The sequence below is a fragment of the Trachymyrmex septentrionalis genome, unplaced genomic scaffold, assembly GCF_001594115.1.
Source record: "Trachymyrmex septentrionalis isolate Tsep2-gDNA-1 unplaced genomic scaffold, Tsep1.0 scaffold16, whole genome shotgun sequence".
Taxonomy (NCBI): domain Eukaryota; kingdom Metazoa; phylum Arthropoda; class Insecta; order Hymenoptera; family Formicidae; genus Trachymyrmex; species Trachymyrmex septentrionalis.
In genome coordinates, this window is record NW_017304758.1 from 3174166 (window position 1) to 3184828 (window position 10663).

At 34.3% G+C, this 10663-nt stretch overlaps 1 protein-coding gene across 1 annotated transcript in view; it reads right to left on the reverse strand.

Annotated features, from left to right (window-relative positions):
* The window catches only part of LOC108746034, a 17553-nt gene extending 15929 nt beyond the window's left edge, over window positions 1-1624 (reverse strand). The window contains exon 1 of the mRNA XM_018482519.1: window positions 1250-1624. The gene's annotated coding sequence lies outside the window, so the exon portion shown is untranslated. The remainder of the gene's footprint in view (window positions 1-1249) is intronic.
* Window positions 1625-10663: the final 9039 nt, after the last annotated feature.

Genomic DNA, 10663 nt, shown 5'->3' on the forward strand with positions numbered 1-10663 from the left:
GTTTAGACCCGAGAAAACATTAAATTGTAATTTAAATATATAATTAAATGTAAAAATTATTTAAAATAGTATATTTTAAATGTATAATATATTCGATTTAATTAAAAAATAAATATTAAATAAATAAAAACCATAACTTTGGGTACATTAAAGAATATATTGGGTATTTTTCGAAATAATCGAAAAAAATATCAACAAAATTGTTAAACTTCCATTTTCTAAGGAATTTATTTCTTATTTTTTCTAAGACTGTGTCATTTTTTGATAGTCATAAAATGTTAACAAATGTTGGACTATTATGTTATTCCTTAGATCGTTAAATCAATCGAAGTTCATTAAATTAATTCCTATTTATGCAAATCGCTCATCCACGCAAAAAAGTATTGCAAAAATTAATAAGTGTGCAAAAAATATTGCCTCGTAAAACTGATTACGCTCCAATACCGCGTCATATTTATTTGATATAAGACATTTAGCTGCTGTAACCAGTCCAAAGTCTTCGTAAGTACAACCAGTGACTCTGGGCCGCTCACATTCCTCGTATCTCGTTATACGAGCGCAAAGACTTCGAAGGCCACGGTCAAGTTCGATGGCGATGGCTTGTGCTCGGACGCCGCAAGTTTTTTCTGTCGTTCGATCGATGATCTCGCAGTAGTTGGCAAGAATAAGAATATGTTTGCAGCACGTGGATTTAATTTTGCTTATCCAAGAAATCGCTCATTCGTCGACAAAGCTACGAGCTCTTACAAAGAACATTCTTGTGTGGTTCTCATAGTTATCAATTTTACCCAATTTAATCGATTAATCTATCAATCAGAAAATGTTCTCGTAATTTCAGAATCGTGAAATGAATTTATTAAATCAAAACTGATTTGCTGAATAGAAATGTCCGACATTAAAAATAAATGTCTATATCTGTGACGAAATTGTAATATTTGCGAAATACAAACTACATCCAAAGATTATGATGCAGTATATAATGTGTAAATATCTATTAAAGAAAATTCTGAAAATTTATACTCGTCTGCAAACGATAATCGATTATGTGAATGCTCAAGAGTTTCTCCAGGTTGCTCTTTGCGGCTTACCGGCGCGGTTGCAAGACCGTGAGAAGAAGTGACGACCTTTTCGTTGACGGTGCAGGCCCCGGATTTCGCACGCGCGTTACGAAATCGCACGACTGCACTTAATCCTGCTGCAATCTGCAGTCTGCAGCGCGATCGAAACATAACGTTGTCTTTGCGCTCACCTGCGAGTTGGTTTTCCTATTTGGAGTTGGCCGGATTCTCTCAATCACTCTGTGTCGCCCGACGGCTGCGTTGTGTCTTCCGCATACCCGAAGATCTGTACACGATGCAAGAGTTCCCCGTTGTTCCCACAGAACAGTCCTTGTTTCTCGTTATCCCTCGGGAATAGCCTCTAGTAACTCCGAGATGATGCATCTTCGGAAGGTGTGTGGTCCAAAGTCGTTATCTTTGTTTTGATCCCAATTATTAATCAATGCGATCAACTTAATGACGCTGCGATGTTTCTTGAAGCGTCACAAAGTAAGGGACCATGGCAGTCCCACGGCAAAGAGCAGGAGGGATAACAAGCCGGTGCAGAACAGATGTAAGAATCTTAAAAATTCCTTCGTTGACGAATAAAATTTCGCTGCAATCGGCGAATTTTTTTATAGAACTTCTTGATAAAGTAATATTAAACGATCAGTTACTAATTTTATAAATTATTGTCGTGGACTATAAATGAAATCACAAAGAAACTTTTGAAAGCAGGAGCTATTAAATATTTCAAATTAATCGCTCTTGATAATAACTTAATAATTTTGCGTAAAATTAGGCATTCACCATTGATAGTTTTAAGTCTCACAATTTTAACGGCGAATTAATTCTTGAGGAGTTAATTATCGGAGTGATTAGCACGCACACTTATTTTTTACAAAATTTATATTGATAATAGATGTCAATACTGAGTTACACACAAAATCATAAAACAGCAATAATTATACACAATTTTTGTTCTCGTCATTAACCAACGAAATGTTCACGATTTATTCATTCGGCCACACACAGGTCGGTTTGCACAGTCGTCAGAATTCAGTGAACTCCAGAAATGTGGCCTGCAGAACACGTAAACGAAGATACAAATTTCTCCGACATTTCGACAATATTCCGTTGGTTCCCAATACAATTTGCACGTTCGTTATATCACGATAGTATAAAGATCACGACGAGCAAATAGGAGACGAGACGCAAAGCAGGATATCGTGAGAGAGTGTTGGAGCTTTCCACCTTCACTGGCAGCCGTTCTGCCTTGGAATGTGCCTTTGCCCCCTGTTCTCCCCTCTTGAGTTTCTAGAGGGGCCCCAAGGGCCCCGACTGTTACACGGCATCCGTCTCTCCCTACCAGTCCCAGTCGTGCCGGTACCAGCCGGCCGATTCGGTTGAATCGACCGCGTGTCGGGTCCACCCACTCTCGCAAGCCTCCAGCTAACTCAATAGGTAGGGAAGAGAACATCCAGCTTAGTTAAAGCAGACTTTCAGAAGCACATTAATTTCTTGTTGATTTTGTTATTGGATATGATAAGCAATCGTCTTTTTGGCAAATATATATATTATACCTTTTTAGTCAAAATGAGCTATAGTCATGTGTTTATCTTAAAACTAACTGTTTTATCTCAATGTGAAAAGTGACACAGATTTTAAATTTTTCTTATGTATTATGAATAAATTTATTTACTTTGTAAAAATTAAATATAATATTGAATTTATATTTAAATTTAATATAAATAATCAATAAATATTTTTGCAAATAAAAATACAAAACTTTTCTGTATTATTATTAGGATAATATCCTTGGGAAAAAGTGTATCAATGTACTGAGTTAATTTATTAAAATGTATTAATAATATTTGAAAAGAACATAAATGTTATATTTAGATTTTCTAATTTTTAATTAACAAAATTTTTTAAGATATAAAACAGAAGTAATGACGACCAGTTATGTTTTTATGGTTGTGTTAGATCATAAAAAAAATCAAAAGGTATAATTTTCAGGGAAGTACAAGATAAATTTCATAAAATTTAGTAAATTTTTATTCTTTCGTTTTTTTTATATTTATGACAGTCTTATGAAATATGATGTTGAAGACAATGGTGAAAACAAATACTTTTGGAAACGCTTCAAATTTCCTTACAAATACCTACAAGAATTCTTCGAGCCGATTTATCCGGTGGACCTTTTCAAGGGACTGTCTTACCGAGTAATAGTAAGCGATCCGTTTGACGGTTGTTTGCAGCTGATAAATTAACAAAAATTTACGTGTTTTTATCAAATAAGACATTTGGCAAATTATCGAAAAAAAGAAATTAATTTAAAAAAATAGACTTCATTATTTAATATATATGCTGTAATTTTTTTTATTATCTTAACATAAAATACAAAAGTAATAAATATCTTTGTTTTTTTTTTTAATTTATAAAGTTGTAACAAAGACTATATATATTATGGATTCCTTAAGGAGAGAGCTTGACACATACATTTGCGAATGTATGTAATCGATAAAATAATATAACATGTAGAAACACTATGCAGGATAATGTAATATATATATTGCATCTACGCGGGTAATAGAATGTTACTCTCTTGACAACAGCTTGTTTTACATAAATATTCGACTCTCGAAACAATGGGATGCCATGGGTAGTATTTACCGAAATAACATGGAAGCATAAGCGTTATGGACTCATCCATACAAACAGCCGTTGAATGGGCGTTTCTCAACCAAACGTAGAGACAATGGAAGTATGATCATATACCGAGCATGATGCCAGACTCGCTTCTATAAGCTTTTTGTGTAGACGTATTTTTGGTACGTATGTACAACATCATGTATGAACGTCGATTGCATCTTATGCGCGACTCTAATCGCGATCACATCAAATCAATTCGTAATTTTCAATCTCAATATGTATTATTAAAATTTCAAAATATCCGCATATAATATTAATTGATTAGATACGAGGTAATTAATTAAAATTTTTATTTGTTAATTAAAATTTTAATTTTAATTTTAATCATACTACATTTTTTAAATTTAGCTTACAATAAATTTGTTTTAGTGCACGAGTAATTCATATTTTGATGAAGAAATTTTGTGTGATATAAGAAAAATGTTTGCGTGAAAGGTGTGCGTTATAAATGTAGATTGCAGGACGCTTTTTTTTCAGTAGAACGCATTCGTGTTTTCCATTGCATCTGAGAGAAAGAAAGGACTCTAGCACAATGGTCTACGTAATTGAGGGTCAAAAGTTTTTAGCTTCGTTAATTACGCGAACACTTTAAATGACGCTATTATCATTCCAGGAATGCTGCTAGCAAAACATTATACTTTCTAATATAATTTCATTTCTTCTTTTTCCTTTCTTACACTAATATCTATTAATAATAAAAACAAAAAAATCACCACTTTAATTATGTATTTATTTATAAAATGTTATTTAACAGTTTATTTTAAAAAATAAAAAATTATTTAACAGTTTATTTTTAAATATAAAAAATTGATTATATAGGTAAATAATAATTAACTTTTAAAATTATTCATTAATTTTGCAAGTTTCCAAAAGTTAATATTTCTCAATAGATAAACTAGAATCATTCGATACTTCAAAGCATGAAGTCGACGTTTCGATGCAATGGCGTCAGATGGCATCGCATGTACATATGTAATTGTCAATCTTATTTCAAATAAAATGTTAAAGTGTATTTTAAAAACAAAAAAATATTATAAACATTTTATAATTGTATATACTCTAAAGCAATGTATGGAAAAAATTATACATTAAATTATACGTTAAAAACGGAAGAGAAGAGTGCTAATCACTAAAAGTCAACTAAATTATTTATAAAATATAATACAGTAATAATACAATTAACATCATTAATTTTATCTTTGAAGCGTGAATAAAATTTAATCGAGAAACTACTATTCGAAATCTGCTACGAGAAAGAAAAAGATAGTCACGTCCAATTAACGCTGTGACAAATCGATTCGCCGAAGAATCTATGGGCCACAATCTCTAACAATCACAAAAAATTTGGACGCAAGATCAACTCACGACCAAATGGAATCGGTTACGTGGTAGAATTGCCATCTCGAGCTAGATCCCCGGAATAGTTCTCCGTCGAGAGTCCTGTGGCAAAGCGCAACGCGAATGCGATCGAGTGCGGAGGTATCGAGCACATTGACCTCCAACGTTAAGCTATGCCGACTAACCGAGCATAAGTTTCGGCCGTTTCCTTTCCGATCCTGCTTGCGTTCCTCCAGCTCGGCTTTTCCTCCTCCGCCTCCTTCGGGAGAGTTATGAGTTATAGCGGGTTATAGTTTTACGAGACCCGAGCCAAGAGACGACGATTGTCGGGACGCAAGGGGCGGCCGCTGCCTTCGCATTCGGACCATTAGTCCGGCATGGCAATTCGTCAAATCGGGAGAAATGTAGTATCAATAACGTACCGCAGCTGCTACCACCGAAGCATGCATTTCCCTGACGCGCAAATTGTCGGCGCCGATGCCTTTTCGAACGGATGCGAGCGACAATCGTTTCCGATTTCGCCCACTCTTGCTGCCGTCATCCCATGCCGTTGCCACCCTCGTTACTTCTCTTTTTCTCTCCCTTTAACGTTACCTGCTGTTTTTATTCGACGTCAATCGCTTTTCCAAAAGCACCCTTTTTTCCGTCAACCAGTCAGTCGATTCATCGCCGGCACAGATAGCAACGTGCTAATGGCTAGATTATCTTCTGCAAGTGAATTTAATCTGCGCTACTTCGGTTCTTCAGATAAATTCTCTCGGATGTAGGATAAAAGTAGAAATTTCCACGTGTATTAATCGCACGAAGTCTAGAGTGGAAAATTCTATTATTTGCCACATAGCAATAGAAAATTAGATCTCTGTCAATAGAATAGAGAATCTTATTTCAGCATACATGCTAAGAAGGGATGTAGTTTACAATTTTTCTTAAACCTCACACATTCATACCTCATAATTAGCTATAAACTTTACTATAAACGTTACTATTACTTAATTTTAAACTTAAACTTACATTCATTTCTTATCCTTTGTATCCTAAATATCATATATTCTCAAATAGCAACATTGCTGGAATGTTTCTTATCTTATACTAGAAAAAAAGGATTAGCAATAGGAGTTAATATAGCTGTGATAGTTAAGATATGTCTTTAAAATAGGGATAGTTAATGCTGTTGGTGCCCAAGCTAAATGTATTAGTTATTTGCACTTATGTACAAATTTTTGTTGCTAAAAATATATTATGAAGCATTTTCCGTAATGTATATACATGGGTAAGGAATTTAGGTACGTCTAACATCTTTTTAGCTGCTTGTGCTAATAATGCTTTTAATTTCAGCTAATAAAGTTTCATGTACAGTGAATTTTTTTTAATCTAATACCCAAAGCTCAATAATAACACTAAGGCGGTAGTTATCTGTAGGTAGTATATATAGTCTATATAATAACTATCTATAAATATATACTATCTAGATTTCTTATCATACACCTTACTCTAATTTACATTAATATACATTTAGTCAATTATTGCACAATTTCACGCAACAATTTCACTCCAAATTTTCATTCTCGTATATCTACCTCGTATATGTACCTCTCCTAATATATATTTTCTATTTAATAATATATCTGGAATTTAAAGATTAAGGATTTAATTGCAGCATTCAACGTATTCTGACTCCTGACCCAGAATTTTCCCAGTTTTTTTTCTCACAACTGACTTCTCCGTCATGTTGGCGTTAATTTCCCGTAGTTTTCATTCTCTAAATCGTATTCGACGGAATTCCATGCTCTGCGATGTGTGCGATGTTTGCGGATAAATCGTCGTTTCGACCCCCTATCTGCCTCTACGTTTTTCCATCCCCTCTTTCTTCTCCTGCCGATTCTTCTCCTTTTCCTCTCGCTTCCTCCGAGCATCCCGCGCTAAATAATAAATACGAGAGGGTTCTTCGGGAATACCCCGAGGGTACCATTAGCGGGGTACAGGCCCGCGCCCTCGGACTTACCCTCTCGCACACTTCGAAACCCATCCCCCACTCGTCCCGTCGTCTTCGGCTTCTTCCATGACTCGAAACGCGAATCTAATACACTTAGAGGCGAGACGCACGGCGCGCTATGGAAAAAGGGCGAGGGTTTCAGCGATCGCTTTATGGAGACAGCCGCCTTTCTTTCTTCTCTATGTTCCTTTTTTTCTACTTTTTTGAACTCTTCGACGAGTGAACGTCGAATCAATGACTGGCTTGAAATTTATGAAAAGGATCGAAAGATCATCCAGCTGGCCGGGGACAGTAAATGGGAAGAGTCAGGGGAAGACGCCTCTAATATTTGGGATATTAATGGAGGTGCTTCTCATGTTTTGCACGTTGTAAATTGTCACAAAACGTAATGTGTTACAAAACGTGCCTTTACACTTCGATCGAATTTAGTTAGAGACGTTCGTAATCTTCCTTGTTTACAAGACATCTATAAAAATAAGTTCATATTTCAGCAAACAAGCTTACGGTCAAGACGTCAAAATGATGAGAAATCACATCAGCTTGTTTGCTGAGATATAAGATACCAAAATATCCAAATTTCTTACAATTGTAAACAAATGATAATGTTATAAAAATCGTATTTTTATATGACTTTTTGCTCGTATAACGATATCTTTTTGAGAGCCACAATTTTGATATTCGTTATCGTGCAATCGGTTAAGTTCCAAAATCTAGAATTTACTCTCGATTAAACTCGCTACCATCGATCTCACGATATCTCGATAAAGAGGAGAATTGCGCTACCGAATAGAAAACTTCCAATCAGTGTGGAGATTCCTTTTTTTTTTATTTTTTTCCTCGACCCAGATCAGCTTCCCGAATTCGATGCAAAGAAACATTGTGGAAACTGCTCCGGAAATCTGTACAGGACTTCCAGCAGATCTAATAGAGCTCGTTGGAAAACGTCCACCGTTCGCTCTAGTCGGTGAAACGGTTAATCGAGACCATTGTGCACAACAGAGGTTCTCAAATATTTCTGATCACTACTTTCGGATCATATCGCTATACCAAACTCCGGATTAATCAACTTCTTTGATGTCTCCCGATAATTCCCGATACACACAATGTATGTGTACCACTGAATTCGCTCTCACAGCTATAAACATAACATTCAAAAATGGTTGAATCTCTCATCAGAAAAAAAACAATTACATGAATCGATTCTTCAAATATATATGACGTTTTCAATTGATATTTATATTATAAAAAATTGTATTACATGTAAAATGGATTGCTTTTTTTCTTTTACGGAGAATTTAATTGACCAGGAACACATTGTTAATCGGCATTGTAAAATTGTAATTGTCTCTCTTTATTCCAGATATATTTATGTAATTGAATGTTAAACAATTTTTGAAAATATTTCAATTTCTAAATTAATTATTTGTCCACTCGTAAAGAAATAACATTTTTTACTTTTCAGGTAAATGTATTTTCTTGACTGTTCCAAAGCAGAAATTTGTTGTACCGGGAGGATGCATCAAGGTGCACGCAGCAGCTCTGGAAATGCGTGGCGGTGCGAGGGGTAAGTATCAATAATTGAGCACCATGGGGGTGGCTTCGCTTGGCCATTTAGCGGTCGAATGAGGGGGATCGTCCGCGGCGGGTGCCTATGGTACGGGGATATCGGTGGATGTATCGCACGGCGAGGCCTGCTATCGACATGTCGACGATGCCAGACCGGAGCTGTATATTCTACGATATAGGAAACTATCCTAGCCGCGATCATGATACGCGAAAATACCATCTGTCATTCGGGGATGCGTGTCGAGTCCCTCCTCTCTCTCCCTGTTGAGGTTTTTGGTTTCTCTTGCCGTTCTTCAGATTTGTAGTCTTCGAATTTTTTCGCGTTCGTCGATCGACTTCCTTGTATCGAAATACGTTGTAATTGTGAAAGTTGGATTTATATATTGCAATTATGACAGAACAATAAAGAGAAAATACAAATAAGTGAACAAAACCATATTCGATCAAAGTGGAGCTTGATGCCTAGTAATATTTTTGTTGATTTTTACAATTTCCATACAAACTGTACGCTCCGATTGTTTTAAAACACAGTTTTAAAACACAGACCTAAACTGAAGTTGCACTGAGAACAATTTTTGATATTTGTGAGTATGATTGTCCCAAAAATATATGTATGACTGTAAATTATAGTTGAATTATAATAATTAAAACCATTTTTATGATATTAGTAACTATAATTTATAGTCACTTTCGATACCAACCAATACCAACTACATATATATATTTGTTGATGAACTATATATAGTTATTACTAATTTATAACAATAATAACCATAATTGTACAATATATTATATTATAATTGAAATCACAAATATCAACAACTTTTTTCTTAATGTGAATGCATAGGTAAAGTCACAAATTTAAATTAATAAGCAATTTAATAATACTGATGCTAATAAACATCTTAAAACGTTGTAAAGAATTTCAGGAGAAAAAGAAATAGGGAAAGACTAGAGAAATATTAATATATTTTAATCTTAAATTATATATTAATTTAAATATTTTTGTTTAAAAGATTTTAATCATTTAAAATTATCCTATATATTTTATATTGTGTATCCAGTTAATGCAGCTTGAATTTTTCATTGACTTCATTTATTAGTTAAAGTACAAACATGTATTACAAATTACCGATCCACTTCGGTAGGACAACACGTAATAGATAACGATTACGTTTAAAATATGCATTGGTACTTTCGCAGTCGAATTGAGTGAGAGAAATTACACTGACGCCGCTAAGCTCCAAAAATGTTTTCTTAAACAGCGTGACCGTAAGACCCAATTAATCCGGATTCTGGAACAATGCAGGATTTGAAACAATTGGCTGCGAACGAATGAGTATCGGGACTGAGTTGCTACCCGGCAGCCGTGAATAATCGTGACCCATAGTCGGATTCACTTTCCAATTAAAGGTCCCGATTTGCATTCGACTCCAATGTCGTTGATCGGAACGCGCGACCGAATGGGGGTCGACGACCGAGCAGCGCCATCGAAAGTAGCGAATAACGAGAATGGCGATAAATCGATCGAACGTGTCAAACAATATGTCCTTATCATGGTTTGAATATCTCAAATATTGTGCGGTATTGCGCGTGTGGATCGCAGTTACATCTCAGTTAACAAAACGCCGGTGTGACATAGATTAAATCACTACCATTAATTTAATATATTTTATTGTATATTTTTCAAATAAAAATAAAATGTTTTTCAAAACAAACATTATTTTTGTATACATAATTATTTATCAATCTATTTAAAAGATTTATAAAGATTTATTAAAATAATTTTAAGATCATTTTTAAAATAACCATTGATTTCTATGAAACTTCAAGGAAATTATTAAATTAATATAAAAATTTTTTTACGAATCAAATAACTGGCCTTCAAATCAAAGTCAAAATAATTAAGGCAGTCAAAATAATTAAAAACGTAAATATTATATTTTGATAAAATAAATTAAATTTATTAAATAATATAATTAAATTAAAAAATATAGATATTTCATACAAATTT